Below are 19,633 nucleotides of genomic sequence, written 5' to 3' on the forward strand. Positions count from 1 at the left end.
TTGTTTTCATTTTCATCAAATTAGTTTCTATTTTTCCGAAAGTTGAAAATGGCGACGACGTTGATATCATTATTAAACCAATCCATTAGATAAAAAAAATTCAAAACTAAAAACATTTCATATATTAAATATAACGATTACACATTAAAAGTCTAACAACCATCTATTACATAATCACATCCAAACACATAATAAAAATTAATTTGGTAAAAAAAAAAGAAGTAAATATCTAAAAGATTTATTAATTTTACATAATTTTATCTTTGGTGAGTAGAAATAATTTTTAAAAATTCAAAAATATTTTTTTGACATATATTTTTGTCAAATTAGTTTATATTTTATCAAATTGACAATTTTGTCCTTGAAATTAAGTAATGATATCTTCAATTGTCCTTATTTGAAACAAGATTCAAAATTTAAGATCAAATATGTCACAATTATAAAGTCAGGGATCAAAGTAACACGGGTTTCAAACTATAAGAACTGTTAGTGCAATTCACCCTAAAATGTTATGGCCTTGTTTGGTTTACTTTTGAGAGAGTAGTTTTAGAGAAATTTTTTTAAAATTTTGTTTGATTTAGTGATTTTGGAAATTTTCAAAAGTACTTTCTCTTTCCTATACATTAATCAATATTTTTTTTTTCTGTCTTCTCTCTTCTTCACTTTTTCTCTTACACATATTCACTCAATTACAACAAAATATCAAATTATCTCAAACTCCCATACTCTAAAATTATTTTCAAAATATACAACCAAACAAACAAACAAAGTAAAAAAATTTCTAAAATCCCTGCGCAAATTTTTTTAAAAATTTATGTCCTAAAACAGAACCAAACACACCCTTTATATTCTCAGATTCAAAAAATCCCTAACCAAGAGAGAGAGGAGAGAGAGGAGGAGGAGAAGAAGGAGCTGAAAGAGCCGTGGGTGGAGTTTTTGGAGACTTCGTCGAAGCGTCAGTGGTGGGAACTATGGATACTACGTTACAGGTTCACCATCAAATTCGATTTTATCAAGCTTTGTAACACCATGTGTTTTTCAATTTCTCTCTAATTGGTTTGTGATTTTCCTTTGAAAGCGAGGAGGTATAGATCAGTCCAACTTTTCTGAAACTATTGGTTCGATTTCTACACTTCACCATAACTATTAAGTTGAGTTTGATTTGATTTCACTTTGTTGTGTTTCTTGGTTCGATTTTTGTTGTTAATATTGATTGTAATTTCTGCACCTATTGGGTTTCCTGATCATCCACACACAGGTTTGGTTCTTGACTATTTTTATTTTATTTTTCGCTTCAAAATACTATGTATATTTCTTGACATTGGATTGAATCTGTGTTTCTGTTTCTGTTTCGTATTCGACAAGGTTTATAGTCACCTACATGTTGCAGGTATATGTATACGTAAATTACTCTTTTCAAACCTAACAGAAACTAGGATTTGTCCTTTTTATGGCTTTGTGAGTTTGTCAACCAAGTGGATTGACCTTGGCCTCCCTCCTTGCAATAATATATTTTCTGTTTGAATCAAGCTTGCATTTTGAAATTGCTTAAAGGATTTCCTATGGCCTATGCTTTTGATTGAATATAAGTGAAAAGGGAAGGGGAATTTATGTCCTGTTTTTTCTTTACTATGTTTGTTTAGTTATGGTACATTGAGTAGCCAAAGAGTTTTGGTGTCTATATTTCAAACTTGTCGTTTTAACCTCTAGCATAGCAACTAAAATTGACATGAACCAATTTTATAATGGATATCACATGCATGCCATCTACTCTTACCTTGTTCTGTTCTAAGTATATATTATTAGGACTCAAAAAAAAAAAAAAAAAAAAAATAAAATAAAAAAAAATTAATAATAATAATAATAAAATTGATAATAGCATCAATAATTTTCTATGAATCAGATATACACTTAACTATTGTTTTATTTTTGTTAATGAGATTTGGAGAACTTGTCAGTCCTTTAAATTTATTGTTCTTTTATTTTTAGTTATTGTTTAGTTGGTACTTGATACTTATAATTGTCATTTATGGTCTTTTATTTGAATTGCTTATTTATTTATTTATTTATTTTTTATGCGTAAATTGTAGGAAATAGGATGATTGATAATATATATATATATATATATATGTTTTTCCACTGTTTGTATTGCAGAGATCTCACTTTAAACTTTGTTTGAGGTATAATGATTCAATCTCCCTTGACAGTGTTTTAGTTATGATATTTTATCTTACTTTTTCATCATGACTTGCAATATTGTTTTGTCCTTTGACGTTGTTGGGGGGTAATACAACACTGAATAGTTTGTCCAGCCTTTGACTGTTGTCTTGTGTTAAATATGTTTCTTAATTTATGTAACCATCCACTGTTTGAAGACAATTTCAAATTCTATACTTAATGTTAAATAAAACTCACAGTTTGTGCTAACCTCACCTCATTGAATTTTAGATAGTCTGAATGACATCACATAGTCTGAATCAGATTTTTCAGCACCAGATGTTCGTATGTACAGATTCATGTAAAGACTGTGTAGTATGACTTGTTTCCACCAACACCCAACAAACAAACACACGCACACCAAAAAAAGAGAGTATAACTTAATTTATTTTTTAAGCTTTTAATATAATAATTGCATATTAAATTAAACAAAGAAAAAAAGATTCATAACTTGACTTATTTTTTAAGCTTATATAATATGATAAATGTAGATTAAATTAAACAAAGAAAAGAAGATCCTATCCATTCATGACAGAGGTATACTGTCTCATTGGGTTCATGAGTTCCCAGTGAGGTTCTCGGACATAATTCTTAGAGTTTCTTTTGATTTCAAGTTAGCTGCAATTGTAAAGAAATATGGCTTTTAATTTGCAGGCGGTTGTTGGTGAATGGTCATCAAGTCTATTTCGGTTATGTATTGATCTTCACTGATGTCTCAATGTTCACAAGTATGTCCCATGACCTAGTCCATTAAATACTTCTTCTTCAAATGAGTATTGCTTTGGACAAAACAATTTACTTATTAAGGTAAAGATCTTACCTTCAATAAATTCTTGCACACATTTCTTCTTTTATTGCTTTGATCCATTTCTACACTGTGATTTTTACTGCACTAATCTTAAATTAACGCTACTCCGAATAATAATTCTATTCTAAATTATATTAATCTTTTGATCCTCTACAAACTTGTTTTGCTCAACATATCTTGCTGACATGCCATAGACTTGGGCTTAAAATATACCAATCCAATAATCCAAACTTGAGTGCTTCCCCACTTAAAGGAGGTAGACTGCTCCTGGCTACTGCGTTGAGAAATTGTGATGCCAAGTGCAATTTTTTGTTTTCTTTCTTCGTTCATCATTTGCATGATAATTTGTTTCCTTTCTGTCTAGAAATTGCATCTCACTAGAAGATTTAAATGGTGTACACTTAGTTGTAGAGCACACTAAAAATCTTCTTTCTCTACCCCTTAAAAAGGAATTTTCTTAGTGCTCATATATTGAATACAGGTAATCACATTGAATATAGGAGATGGACAACAAGAAAGAAGCATTGAATCGACTCAAGTTTAGGTAAAAGCCAACTGTATTATATGTAGAGCATAATACACTAAAAATTGTCCTTTAGAAACTCTTTATAGGTAAAAGCTCCCGGTTTTGAATCTAGAGCATAATTCTCGTTTATGAAAACTTGTCCTTTAAAAACTCTTTTTTTCGAACCTATTAACAGATTAAAATGCTTAAACGGTGCCGGATGTCAATGAAACTTCATTCACCCGACTAACTAGGCACAGATGACTTGTAGGAAACGATGAGACTCGAAATCGATTCCTGATTTTGAATCTAGAGCCTAATTTCTATTTATGAAGACTTGTCCTTAAGAAACTCTTTTTCTGAACCAAATGACACACTAAAATGGTCAAATGGCGTCGGATGTCAACGAAACTTGACACACACAACTAACTAGGTAGGCACAAATGACTTGTCAGAAAAGACGAGACTCAACCTCTTGACATTGATTATGTGTTCTTTGTTTTGTGTCATCTATATTGCCTTTTTGTTGTTAATCTCACATATGTTTCGTGTCTACTAGGATGACCTACTAGGGGTTGTTGTGTCTGTTTAAGCACAATTATTTGGCAAGATTTCTTGTTTTATGTTTATTCGATTGTTGTTAGATTGTAGCGGAATGTGTTCAATCAATACCTGATTTTAATAGTATTATTATCATTGTAGGATGTAATTAAGTTTCTTTGGATAGTTCATGTATACCAATAGTCCAATTGGCAAAGGGACTTCTTATTAGTGACGATCCGTTGTGTGAAATTGATAGAGTTCTAATTGGGCTCGAATATTGCAAAGTCTGTCTTAAAAGTGAAAAAGCCAAATGCTCGTTTTGAAACACCATCCTGAGATCTAAGAATAGTTGAAGAAGCTGTTGGAAGATATGTTGTGTCGCGCTCGATTCATGTATATGTTACAATCTTATTTATTTTTTGAAATAAATATCAAATGTTCTATATTTTTTTTGTAAGCTTGAAATTAATTATATTGTATATAATTATTATTATTTTTTTGTTTCTTGTCTTCTCTTACAAGTCATTTGTGCCTTAATTAGTCAAGTGTGTCAAGTTTCATTGACATCCGACGTTGTTTGTGCATTTTAGTGTGTCAACCTATTCGAAAACAAGTTTGTAAAGGACTTGTTTTTACAAACAAAAATTTGGTTCCAAATTTAAAACCGGGAATCAGTTTTAAATCCCGTCTTTTCCTGTTAGTCATTTGTGTCTAGTTAGTCATGTGTGTTAAGTTTCGTTGACATCCGATGCCGTTTGAACATTTTAGTGTGTCACAAGGTTCGGAAAAAGAGTTTTTAAAGAATAAGTTTTCATAAATGGAAATTAGGCTCTAGATTCAAAACCGCGAATCGGTTTTGAGTTTCGTCTTCTCCTACAAGTCATTTCTACATAGATAGTCTTGTGTGTCAAGTTTCATTGACATCTGACACAGTTTGAACATTTTAGTGAGTCAACCGATTCGAAAAAAGAGTTTGTAAAGAACAAGTTTTCATAAATGGAAATTAGGCTCTAGATTCGAAACCTGGAATCGGTTCTGAGTTCCTTCTGCTCCTACAAGTCATTTGTGCCTAGTTAATCATGTGTGTCAAGTTTCATTCACATCTGACACCGTTTGACCATTTTAGTGAGTCAACCGGTTCGGGAAAAAAGTTTTCGAAGAACAATTTTCCTTAATGGCAATTAGGCTCTAGATTCAAAACCGGGAATCGGTTTCATGTTCCGTCTTCTTCTACAAGTCATTTGTGCCTAGTTCATCGTGTGTGTCAAGTTTCGTTGACATCCGATGCAATTTGACCATTTTAGTTAGTCAACCGGTTCGGGAAAGAAGTTTCTAAAGAACAAGTTTTTATAAATGGAAATTAGGCTCTACATTCAAAAACGGGAATCGGTTTCAAGTCATGTCTTCTCCTACAAGTCATTTGTGCCTGGTTAGTCATATGTGTCAAGTTTCGTTGACATCCGACGCCGTTTGACCATTTTAGTGAGTCAACCGATTTGGAAAAAGAGTTTTTAAAGAACAAGTTTGTATAAACAGAAATTAGGCTCTAGATTCAAAACCGCGAATCGGTTTTGAGTTTTGTTTTCTCCTAGAAGTCATTTGTGCCTAGTTAGTCATGTGTGTCATGTTTCGTTGATATCCAACGCCGTTTGACCATTTTAGTGAGGCAACTGGTTTGGGAAAAAAATTTCTGAAGGACAATATTCTTAAATGAAAATTAGGCTCTAGATTCAAAACCAGAAATCGGTTTTGAGTTCCGTCTTCTTGTACAAGTCATTTGTGCCTAGTTAGTCGTGTGTGTCAAGTTTCATTGATATCTGACGCTGTTTGGTCACTTTAGTGAGTCAACCGGTTCGGGAAAAAAGTTTATAAAGAACAATTTTCTTAAACGAAAATTAGTCTCTAGATTCAAAATCGAGAATTGGTTTCGAGTTCTGTCTTCTCCTACAAGTCATTTGTGCCTAGTTGGTCGTGTGTGTCAAGTTTAGTTGATATTTGACGCCGTTTGACCATTTTAGTGAGTCAACCTGTTCAAGAAAAATGTTTCTAAAGAACAATTTTCATAAACGGAAATTACGCTCTAGATACAAAACCGAAAATCGGTTTTGAGTTCCGTTTTCTCTTACAAGTCATTTGTGCCTAGTTCGTCGTATGTGTCAAGTTTCTTTGACATCCAATGTCGTTTGACCATTTTAGTAAGTCAATCGGTTCGGAAAAAATAAACGACATGTTTTCATAAATGACAAGTTTTCAACGTGTTTGAAAGTTTTGCCTCATCATCTGGTGGTGGTGTATGGGGGTTCTCATCGGCCTCATAATTCATAGGTTCACGATAGCCACTCAATGCATCCGGTACCTATGATATTCATGGTATTCTTTGTTAATCGTATTTATATTCAGTAATAGAATTTTGCTGAAATTAGATATTTATAAAACATAATTTATATCAAACCTATTTGTTGTGATTTCTGCTCCCTGCTTGGGACATGATAGCCAACATTTCGTCTTTCATTTGCCGTATCTGTGTCGAAAGCTCAACTCGTATCTCCTCCCTCAATTCATCTCTAATCTCATCCATCAGCTCGTCTCACCTCCGTATGAACTTGCTTGATGATCTCAGCAACAGTTGATGACTGAGATCCTGATTGTGATGACTTATATGCATCTCCATACACCGTGCTCCAAGGCACATCCTTGCCGTAAGTACGACAATATCCATGGTTGTATTCACTGACCATGTCGTGGAAAACATTGTCTCGAGCATCTTCAGTAGTGCGGTAATCTTCAGGCAACATAGAGAGTTGGCGCTCAAAGTCATCATGTAAATTAAAATAACAAGTATATATGTAAATAATTAGATAGTTCAAACAAAATCAAATATAAATACAAATTTAAGGATTTAAAAATACCATGGTCTGCCTAACATCAGAGTCAGTTTGATTGCGTGCATATTTCCAAACACTCATTTTATCCATGGGCAACTCTTCAGCAATCATCTAAAAATTTAAAAATTATTTATTATCCAAGTAATTTACATGCATATTGATATTTACCTAAATAATATATACCTTCCTTTGAATCTGAGTGAATGAAGTACGTCCCATCATATGATTAATATAATGAAAGGAATGATTTCTAGCATTGTGGAATGCAATGTCCTGTAAAGTTTTCATAAATGTAAGTCGAAAGTATACAAAGTTATTAATTTTTCTAAAGCTATGTATTTCGTAATTAACTTATTTTATATACCTCTACTTTCTTAGTCTTCCAATAATCAACAAGATCATACCACTGTTCTGGAACAACTTGCAGAGGCACCATGTCTTTTATATTAGGATGAGACTTAAAAGGCTTATAGTACTTATTCTTGATCTTGCTTTTGTGATCCTTCCGCTAGTCATTGCACTTTTTCAAGCAACGTGGTTTGCACCCCTCCAGACAAATTTCTAAATTATCTTACAGTACAATTTAAATCATTAATTCAATTAATAATATAATTAAACAATTTACTAAATATGCTTTTACCTTATCGTCTGCTCGTATTGACTCAAGAACATCAATAGCCACTTGGGTCCAATCAATGTACGTAAGAGAAACAATGTTCCCATTATGTACCATGAACTCAAGTTGGCTAGTTAACTTAGACATATTATCTCCCATAGGATTGAAGTCGACGTCAAAATCAATGGGCAACTTCTTGCCCGTAACCCAATCTTTAATGCCTTTTGTGAATCCTTGAACTCGGGTGAAAGATAAAGAAACTGTAGGGCATGCGAGGAACAATGAAAAAAAAAAAAAAACACAAAAACTGAAAATTGATAATAAATAGCTTGTAATTGAATTAATGTAATTAAATACATAACCATTTGTTATACCTGAGGTGACTTGTAAATTAGTCGTTGGATTTAGAACACATTACAAGAATAAACAAATTATATAAGAATATAATAAACAACATATAAATTAAAGCATAAATTAAATGCATAACGTACTCTTGTACCTAAGGTGGGATGTGAAGAAGTCGTCGGTCCCTAGTATATGAAATTACCCAAATTATGTATAGTAAAAATGAAATAATTTAAATACATAACAAATTTGTATACCTCTGGTAGCCTGTGAAGACGATGTTGGTTGAGACAATTGTGATGATGGTGGTGGATGTATCGTGGCTGTGATGATGGTGGTGGCTGTATCAGTGGTTGTGATGGTGGTGGTGGCTGTATCGGTGGCTGTGACGGTGGTGATTGTGTCTCCATACACAACAACAACCATAGTGCGAGAGGGATGATTAAGCTTCCTCTTCCGTGCCATAACAATCTGTAAGAAATACAATTGAAAATATAGAGAATAGTTTGGAGTTAATAATGTAAATACAATACAAATATAATGAATAAATTAGAAACACATAAAATTGTTAAATAATGTAAAATGCTCAAATATGTAGTTCATTAAAGCATGACAATTTACTGTCTCATTATAGAATCTCAAAAATTATTACAAAATATCATAATTCTCTCTCATTTCAACATTAACAGTTTCTCCTTCTGCGACTTCTCTTACCCAGCCAACTTCTTCATTACGGACCATTATATTTTCTTTTAATTGTTGACTCATAAATGGCTCAGTTTCTGGATCAGTAGAATACATATCAAATAAACCTGTTTGGGACATCTTCACAACCACTTGTCAATCTGGTTCTATAGGGTTTGCAACATACCAAACTTGCTCAGTTTGGGATGCCAAGATGAAAGGTCCATTGGTGATTTGATCATCTCAGTACAACAAATGGTTGAAGTTAATCAACGTGGTTGCCAATCTAGTCACACTTGAACAATACATACTTCATTGCAGTGGTGTATCGGATTTCAATGATATCTATCACTTGACCATAATAGTACACAACCCCCACACGACTATTTTTGTCCTTCTGGCTACCGTAACTAATAGTATTTGCTTTTAAAGCTACACCACAATTTTGACTGGGTCGACTGTCATCTATAGCCTTGACTCGAAAACGGAACCCATTAGTTATGTAACCAGTGAACCTTCTTGCTCCATTATGAGGACCATTTGTTAAAGTATTAATCTCTTCAGAAAATGTGGCATTATCAGTCTTTTGAAAAGTGTGAACCTATTTAAAACATGAAAGCAAATTCAAAATGCAAATCGACCTAATATATAGCTAGATTTGTCCATACATACGTGTTCTTTAAACCAAGTTTGAAAAGTTTTGAAATGTTCACTTCAGAGTTCATGATCATCAGCCCGAGGTATTTTCATCTCAAGTACTTCAAGGTGTTTCCTATATAAGTTGAAAAATTATCAATTAAAAATTAATATTTGAAATGTAATTAAAACAAGCTTGGTAAATATCGAGTAAGAGGTACCTACTTTAGGAATGGTTCAACTATTTTCATATTGAACAAGATATATAGATGACACTGTACATAAGAAGTATGACCATGGTTGAAAGTTGTGGTTTCACCAACAGCACGACCCATATTATCTGCACCATTGTAGTTCTTCACGAGCCGATTAGATATAGTTTCCACATCATTCAGATATTGAGCGCAAAAATTCATGCATTCTTCCATAAGATAACCTTTAGCCATTGAACCTTCCGGATGAGCCCGGTTACGCACATATTGCTTCAAAGAAAGAAGATATCTCTCAATTGGATACATCCATCGAAAATGAATCGCTCCAGCCATTAATGCTTCATCAGCTAGATGTATAGGCATAAGCTCCATTATATCAAAAAAAGCTGGTGAAAATATTTTCTCCAAATGACAAAGTGTTAGTGCTATACGACCTTGGAAATATTCTAGATCCGTTTGATGACTTATTTTGGAACACAACTATTTGAAGAAATTACTCAATTCAATCAAGGCTTGAACAACATTCTTAGGCAACAATCCTCATACACCCAAAGGAATAAAAAGTTGCATCAAAATATGACTATCCTGACTCTTTAGACCTGAAATACTTATATCCTGTAACCGTACATGACGAGAGATATTGGATGAATACCGGTAAGAAACTTTAACTTCGTTAAGCGTTTGCAAGAACAAATATTTCTCATCCTTGGTCAGTGTGAATTGTGCTGGTGGAAAATAAGCTTTATTCCACCCTCTTGACTACAAGTGTAGGGGTTTTTTAATATTCATTTCTTGCAGATTGCGCTGAGCGTTGACATTATCCTTGGACTTTCCTATAACCCCCAGTATTGTCCACAATACATTGTCACACATATTCTTCTCTATATGCATCACGTCAAGGTTATGTCATATTTGATTGTGCTTCCAATATGGCAGTTCAAAATATATATATATATAAATTTTTCCAACTATGAGTGTGAGGTCCAGCTTTCTCCCTTTCCACTTGTCTCCTATGCCTCTCTTTAAGGTCATCCATCTTGTATTGGATTAAGATACCCTTAGATTCTAGTTGTAGCAAAATCTCCGATCTATACAACAATCTCGGTTTGAGACCCAATTCCCAAGTACCATCAAATGATACTTTGACCTTTTGAAATTTATGACCACTAGGTAGGGATCTGTGATGACCTAAATATGTTTGTTTCCTACCATGTTTCAACCAACACGATCTAGTTTCCTTATTGCAACATGGACATGCAAGTTTGCATATGCTGACAAGTTCACATATGCTAGAAAATCACTAATGGTCCATGACAAAGCTGCATGCATTTAAAACATTTGATTTGTTGATGCATCAAATGTAGAGACACCATCAGTCCATAATTCCTTTAACTCCCAAATCAACGGTTGTATATACACATCAATTTTGTCACTAGGTCCTTTTGGGCTATCGATAAGTGTAAACAAAATAAAAAATGGTTGTTTCATGCACATCCATAGCGGCAAGTTGTATGGAATGAGAATAACAGACCAGGGGCTATGAACTATGTTCGTCGATCTAAATGAGTTAAAACCATCATATGCTAACCCAAGCCTCATACTTCGACAATCATCTGCAAAGTCAATATTTCGACGGTCAAAATCTTTCCATGCAAGGGTCAACAAGATGTCTTAAGACACCATCATCTTGCCGTTCCTCTGTATGCCATATCATGAGCTTGGCCGTCTTTGGACGACATAAACAACCTCTGCAATCTTTGCTTCAAAGGGAAATACCTCATCTATTTAGAGGGTATCTATTTACCGCCTCCATGAGAAACATTGGAACTATCAGCTCCATTTTGTTTCCACTTAGAACTTTTACATATGACACATTCATCAAGATTAATGTATTCATTTCGGAACAACATACAACTATTGGGGCATGCATCCCATGTCTCATATGTGAAGCCCAAATTTGTAGTGATCTTTTGAGCTTTGTAGAAAGAATCAAGAAGTTTCGCACCTTGAGGGAAAGCTTTATTCAACAACTCGAGTAACATGGTAACAGAAGTGTCACTCCACTAATTTAGCACCTTCATATGTAGAAGTCGAACAATGAACGACAAAGATGTGAACTTCTGAATTTTAAAATTTCTTCAATGAATTTCAGATTGACAATATATTGTTGCTTGACAATTATAACTCCATACACTTGCAAGTTTTTCTCATAATTGTAAGAGTGATATTGCCACATCATTTCTGTTCAATTCTACATGAAAATTATATATGAATATTATTTGTTTTGTTCTTTTCATTTTTAAAATTTACTCTATAATTGATTTTTTATTAAGATTTTTGTTGTAGAAATATTTTAGTATTAATGAAACATTGAAAAAGGAAAACAAAAATAAAAACAAAAATTTGGTTTTGGACAAAATCTTTTACATGAAAAATATTTTACGACGAAACAAACACAACCTTAATCAATTTTGATTTGGCAATTTGCCAACCAACATTATTTTACAATATAACCAAACAACACGATAAGACGTAATCAATTTTTAAGTAATATTACTCTAGTTAAAAAATTAGACTTACATATTTAAGGCAACTTTCTTTATCATGGATTTTCTAATTATTAATCAATCATCTCATTTATTTATAATTGAATCTAGAAAGTAAATTTAAAAAGTAAATTTATCTATTATTTTTTATTTTGATTTAACAATTCACTCGTCCTCCTCACCGCATCATAATGGTGCATAGCCATGACTTGAATGTATTTTAGCATAATATTTTTAAAGATGCAAATCAAATACTTCTCAAAACAAATCAAAACAAAATTGCAAATCTCCAATTCATATATATTAATAATAAATCTTAATAATGAAAAACACTATATAGAATAATTAAGTATCAGTAATACTTAATAATAAGCACTAGAATAATTAAGCATCAGTAATACTTGTCCAAATCAACTCAAATAAAAGCAAAACACTTCAATATCACAGCAACACTCACCTAACAAGTATTCTTCTTGGAAGATCTCACAGATAGCAGACTCTCCAAGCTTTGAATCCAACTAAAACCTTTGCCACTCCCTTTTTAACCTATAAAAATTTATAAATATCCCAACAAACAAATCAAACAGTTTGTAAGAATGTATATATTATAAATCAAAATTAATTTAATTTAAGGTTAACAACATTATATAGAATGGTCAAAATTAACATTTAAAAAATAATACTAACCAACCAAAAGTTTATCTTATCTCAGGCTTGTGGGATATGAAACGAGATAAATCAAATCTCATCGAACTTTACCATATCCATCCACAGCCCAATTGGTTCCTCATGAATTCTTGACCCAGTAGTATTCTATTCCATCTTCTACGCCATAACCCGTCAACAACATTGCATGTACCTAACATTTCTATTCTGTCCTCCTCCTCATCATCATCCTGGCCATCATCATCATCAACACCTTGATAAATTTCCTACACAAAAAATATAAAATGGATAAAAATTATGATAATTTTAAATAATAATAATAATAATTATTTATAATCATATGTTACTTACATGTCCGAGAGTGATAAGGGGCTGGTAGACATCCATCATACGAACATGAGTTGTACAAATTGATTAGAGAATTCTTCAAAAAAGATGGTTTCATAATCTTCAATATATAACTTGTGTCTGAAAAATAAGAACACAAAAAAAAAAAAAAAAAAAAAAATTTATACTTCATGATTGATTTGAAAAGTTAATTTATAAAAAATATATATATAACTATTTTACATGTGGTTTTGGCATGTATTCTCCTCTCATTCCATAATATGGATAATCTTCCTCCATAGATACCCCATAGTTTTGTATAAAAGTCAAAACCGTAATGATAGTACAATTATAACATCCCATTGCATCCTCCTAGGGTGATGTAGGCGAATAGCTAACCCAAACACAGTCTATAATCTCCTGTACTGACAATTGAATAATGTCTCCAGTTTGTAACATGTAAAGTGACTCACATGTATACAAAACTATGGGGTATCTATGGAGGAAGATTATCCATATTATGGAATGAGAGGAGAGTGCATGCCAAAGCCACATGTAAAGTAGTTATATATATTTTTTAAAAATTAACTTTTCAAATCAATTATGAAGTATCAATTTTTTTTTTTTTTTTTTTTCTTGTTTTTCAGATACAAGTTATATATTGAAGATTATGAAATCATCTTTTTTAAAGAATTCTCTAATCAATTTGTACAACTCATTAACAACCATCATTAACAACCATCCGATTGTTGTTACGGTGGATGTCTACCAACCCCTCATCACTCTCGGACATGTAAGTAACATATGATTATAAATAATAATAATAATTATTATTATTCAAAATTATCATAATTTTTATCCATTTTATATTTTTGTGTAGGAAATTTATCAAGGTGCTGATGATGATGATGGCGAGGATGATGATGATAATGATGAGGAGGAGGAGAAGGAGGATAATGATGATGATGATGATGAGGAGGAGGATAATGATGATAATGATGATGATGATGAGGATGAGGAGAAGGAGAAGGATGGTGATGATGATGTCGGTGAGATGATGATGATGATGATGATGATGATGAGGAGGAGGAGGAGGAGGAGGAGGAGGAGGAGGAGGATGATGATGATAGAACACAATTGTTAGGTAGACATACAATGTTGTTGATGGGTTATGGCATAGAAGACGGAATAGAATACTATTGGGTCAAGAATTCGTGGGGAACCAATTGGGGTGTTGATGGATATGGTAAAGTTTGACGAGATTTGGTTTATCTCATTTCATATCCCAAAGGCCCTGAGGTAAGATAAACTTTTGGTTTGTTAGTATTATTTTTTAAATGTTAATTTTGACCATTCTATATAATGTTGTTAATCTTAAATTAAATTAATTTTGATTTATGATATATACATTCTTACAGATTGTGTTTGATTTGTTTGTTGGGATATTTATAAATTTTTACAGGTTAAAAAGGGAGTGGCAAAGGTTTTGGTTAGATTCAGAGCTTAGAGAGTCTGCTATCTGTGAGATCTTCCAGGAAGAATACTTGTTGGGCGAGTGTTGCTGTGATATTGAAGTGTTTTGCTTTTATTTGAGTTGATTTGGACAACTATAATTGATATTTTAGTTGATTTGGACAAGTATTACTGATACTTAATTATTCTAAATAGTGTTTTTCATTACTGAGATTTATTATTAATATATTTGAAATGGAGATTTGCAATTTTGTTTTGATTTATTTTGAGAAGTATTTGATTTGCATGTTTAAAAATATTATGCTAAAATACATTCAAGTCCTGGGTATGGACCATTATGATGCGGTGACGATGACGAGTGAATTTTTAAATCAAAATGAAAAATAATAAATAAATTTACCTTTTAAATTTACTTTCTAGATTCAATTATAGATAAATGAGATGATTGATTAATAATTAGAAAATCCATGATAGAGAAAGTTGCCGTAAATATGTAGGTCTAATTTTTTAGTTAGAGTAATATTACTTAAAAATTGATTACGTCTTATCATGTTGTTTGGTTATATTGTAAAATAATGTTGGTTGGCAAATTGCCAAATCAAAATTGATTAAGGCTGCGTTTGTTTTGTTGTAAAATATTTTTCATGTAAAAGATTTTGTCCAAAACCAATTTTTTTTTTTTGTTTTTGTTTTCCTTTTCCAATGTTTGATTAACACTAAAAATATTTCTACAACAAAAATCTTATTAAAAAATCAATTATAGAGTAAATTTTGAAAATGAAAAGAATAAAAAAAAAAAAATTCATACATAATTTTCATGTAGAATTGAACAGAAATGATGTGGCAATATCACTCTTACAATTATGAGAAAAACTTGCAAGTATATGGTGTTATAATTCTCAAGCAACAATATATTGTCAATCTAAAATTCATTGAAGAAATTTTGAAATTGTAAGTTGAAAAAAATTGGGGTCCATTAATTTTTTTTTTATTTATAAATATTCTGATAATCCATAATGAAGCCAGATGGATAAGTTGATCAAAATTGTTCAGGAAAAGATATCTCAAATGAGAAATTTTAGATTTTAAATGGCTTTACAATAGATTTTAAAGAATTTTGGGAGTTAGAGCTGAAAATACCTTAAACTTAATTGAAAAAGGGCGATAAGGGGGCAAAAATGGGAAATAGCTCCCGAACCACCATACGGATGTCATAGACACCTTTCCCGTGACAAATAGGACTTGTCACAGCAGATGGAATGTCATTAGCACACGTAGCTTGGGAGTTAAAACCGAAAACACATTAAACCTAACCGAAAAAGGGCGATAAGGGGGCGAAAATGGGAAACGGCCCCTGAACCACCGTACGGATGTCACGGCCACCTCCCCTGTGGCAAATAGGACCTGTGACAACAAATGGAATGTAATTAGCACATGTAGGTCGGGAGTTAGAGCCGAAAACGCCTTGAACTTAACCGAAAAATGGCGATAAGGGGGTGAAAATAAGAAACAGCCCCCGAACCACTGTACGGGTGTCATGGCCACGTTCCCTGTGACAAATAGGATTTGTTACAACAGATGGAATGTCATTGGCATACGTAGTTTGGGAGGTAGAGCTGAAAATGCCTTAAACTTAACCGAAAAAAGGCGTTAAGGGGGCGAAACAGCCCCCGAACCACTGTACGGATGTCACGGCCACCTTCTCCATGACAAATAGGACTTGTGATAACAGATGGAATATAATTAGCACGTGTAGGTTGGGAGTTAGAGCCAAAAATGCCTTAAACTTAATCGGAAAATGGCGATAAGGAGGCGAAAATGGGAAACTGTCCCCTAACCACAGTACGGATCGTGACAAATAGGACCTGTCATAACAAACGGAATGTCATTAGCACATTTAGTTTGGGAGTTGGATCTCAAAATGCATTAAACTTAACTGAAAAAAGGGTGTTAAGGGGGGCGAAAGTGCGAAACAGCCCCTGAACCACCGTGCAGATATCACGGTCACCTTTCCCATGACAAATAGGACTTGTCACAATACATGAAATGTCATTAGCACACGTAGTTTGGGAGTTAGAGCCGAAAACTCATTAAACTTAACTGAAAAAGAGCATTAAGGGGGCGAAAATGCGAGATGTCCCCAAACCACTGTACGGATGTCACGGCCAACTTCTCTGTGACAAATAGGACCTGTGACAACAGACAGAATGTAATTTGCACGTGTAGGTTTGGAGTTAGAGCCAAAAACGCCTTAAATTTAACCGAAAAAGGGCGATAAGGGCGAAAATGGGAAACAGCTCCCGAACCACCATATGGATGTCTCGGCCACCTTCCCTATGACAAATAGGACCTGTCACAACAGACAGAATGTCATTAGCACACATAGTTTGGGAGTTAGAGTCGGAAACGTATGAAACTTAATCGAAAAAGGGCGTTAAAGGGGCGAAAATGCGAAACAGTCCCCAAATCACCGTACGGATGTCATAGCCACCTTTCTTGTGAGGAATAGGACCTGTGACAATAGACGGAATGTAATTTTCAAGTGTAGGTTGGGAGTTAGAGCCGAAAACGCCTTAAACTTAACCGAAAAAGGGGGTTAAGGGGGCAAAAATGTAAAACAGCCCCGAACCACCGTACGGATGTCATGACAACCTTCCCCATGACAAATATGACCTGTCACAACAAACGGAATGTAATTAGCACATGTAGGTTGGGAGTTAGAGCCAAAAACGCCTTAAACTTAACCGAAAAATGGCGATAAGGGGGCGAAAATGCAATACAACCCTAGAACCACTATACGAATGCCATAGCTAGCTTCCCCATGACAAATAGGACCTGTGACAATAGACAAAATGTAATTAGCAAAGCTTAGGTTAGGAGTTACTGCTGGAAACGCCTTAAACTTATTCGAAAAAGGGAGAGTTTGACATCCAATAAATGTTCAACATTTTCATTGTAAATGATGCCATTGTTTCATCATACACGGTGGTCATTTAGGCGGTATACGTATTAAGATAGCATGATATGGTTATGGGGATAACCCGTAGATTACTCAATCATTTTACTTTGACTAGGAAAATGAGAATGAAGAAGAGTTAAAATAAATTTGCGACCAAAACATTCTACTCATAAAAATTTATTTTATGAAGAGTTATGCTCCTAAAAATTGTATTATTTGTAAATTGAAATCAAGTTTGGAATAAATCTTTAATGATACATACATATGATTGTATTTCGAAAAAAGGTTTTTATAGATTGTTCTACCTTAAATGCATGCTATTACAACATTTTTCCTATGTCTGAATCAATTGATATTTTGTAATTGGTGCAATTGTGTGTGTGTGTGTTTTTTTTTTTTTTTTTTGTAGATGGCTTTTGGTGTGGACTTGTGGATAGTCTACATTTTTGTTTATGGGGGACACTTGACACTTTGTATAATCCTGCTAATTATGTCTTCCTCTGCTTTTATGAATATTAGCATTACTAGTGCATATAACGTTTGTAATCCAACTGATAGTTGCTGGCGTGGCATATAGATCACCTTTTGTCGTGGTATAGATTACGATGGTAATTTGTACCACGCCAAATGGCCATATCACATGGTTGTAGATATATTTTTTTTTTTGTATGTAGCGGGTTGAATTTTTGTATGGAAATATAATTTTAGTTTGGGCAATAGTTGGTTTGTATAGAATATATGCATTAAAGATATTCATTTTTGGATGGTTTGAAGTAATATGGACTGTGGCATGATTGATAATTTTACATTGTGGAATGATTGATAAAATATGTATTGTTTTGTTTATATACATACTAAAGGTTGCACAAAATACAGACAGGTTGTGGAGAAATTAGAATTTTGCAATAAAACATGAGAGCATTTTTTTGGCGACTAAACAATTTGTAGAAAAAAGGAAGTACATATTTTAGGGACTAAAATGTTAGGAGCTAAAACCAAATAATAAATTTTGGAAGACACTTATGGCGACTACAAAGCTTTGTGCTAATAAAAAGCAGACATTAGGCGACTAGAAAAAAAAAAAAAAAACAGATATTTGGCGACTAAAATATTTTGTAGCTAAAAAACAAAAAACATTTGCCGAGTAAAAATCTAGTAGTGAAAAAGCTGAGACTTTTGCCAACTAAATGTTTAGTAGGCAAAACACAAAATATTTGCCTACCAAAAGCTTAGTAGCCAAAGAAGTCAAGATTTTTAACGACTAAAAAATTAGTGGCCAAAAAGAAAAAACATACTTTAGGCGACTAAAATCTTAGTAGCAAAAAAAATTCGACATTTGGCGACTAAAATATTTTGTAGCAAAAACTTTTTTGATGAACAACATTACTTTTGCTGACTACAAGTTTAGTGGCAAAAAATGTAAGCCTTTAGGCGACTAAACTTTTAGTAGTTAAAACACAATAACACTTTAGGAGACTAATATATTTAGTAGCTAAAAATTATAATAGGAGGAACCAAAAAAAAAATTTCGGCGACTAAATATTTTGTAGCTAGATATAGGTAAGGTGTTTCGTGACAACATATTTTTAGTCGCTGAAAAGGTGATATTTAATTTTTTTTTCAATACTATTGGTGACTAAAAAATTAGTCTACATTTCTATACATTTGGCGACTAAGATAATTTTAGTCACCAAATACCTTTCCCGACAATCCATCAGCGACAACTCTTGCAACTAAAAAAATTTAGTCGATAAAAATTTTTAGGTGACTAAAAGATGACTTTTGGCGACTAAATATTTAGTCGCCAAAAGTGTAAATTCTTGTCGTGGTTGCAGCCATTGCTATACAACAAGCTTTAAAAAAAAAAAAATTAAATTTATGTTAGCAATTAAATAATTAAAATAAGGAATTGTTATCCATAAATTTTATTTCATGCACTCATATTTCATTAAGTCCCATGATTTTTTTCTTAATCAATGAAGTCTCATCATAGAAGTTGTTTGGAAGATTAAATCATTTTTTTTTTTAATTTTTGACATTTTTACCATTATTTATATGCAAGCACAAATCTAGAGAAATAGTCAGTACACTTATGGTAGCTATTATTTTTTTACGTTTCAAAATTTAAAATTTTATAAAAAGAAATATATGCACATGTTTTTGATAAAATTTATATTTTGGAAAACTTGTCGAGGATATCTATCAAACAAG

At 32.8% G+C, this 19,633-nt stretch overlaps 2 long non-coding RNA genes across 2 annotated transcripts; both read left to right on the forward strand.

Annotated features, from left to right (window-relative positions):
• Nucleotides 1–847: 847 nt before the first annotated feature.
• LOC114309869 (uncharacterized) lies at nucleotides 848–18,228 on the forward strand. The gene is made up of 3 exons (XR_014366744.1): nucleotides 848–989; nucleotides 2,872–3,024; nucleotides 17,832–18,228. It is a non-coding gene; the product is annotated as an uncharacterized LOC114309869 (long non-coding RNA).
• LOC145824731 (uncharacterized) lies at nucleotides 14,099–14,667 on the forward strand. Its single transcript, XR_014366745.1, has 2 exons — nucleotides 14,099–14,289; nucleotides 14,453–14,667. It is a non-coding gene; the product is annotated as an uncharacterized LOC145824731 (long non-coding RNA).
• Nucleotides 18,229–19,633: the final 1,405 nt, after the last annotated feature.

The sequence above is a fragment of the Camellia sinensis genome, chromosome 4 (assembly GCF_055761805.1).
Source record: "Camellia sinensis isolate YWXY chromosome 4, ASM5576180v1, whole genome shotgun sequence".
In the NCBI taxonomy this organism is placed as follows: Eukaryota; Viridiplantae; Streptophyta; class Magnoliopsida; order Ericales; family Theaceae; genus Camellia; species Camellia sinensis.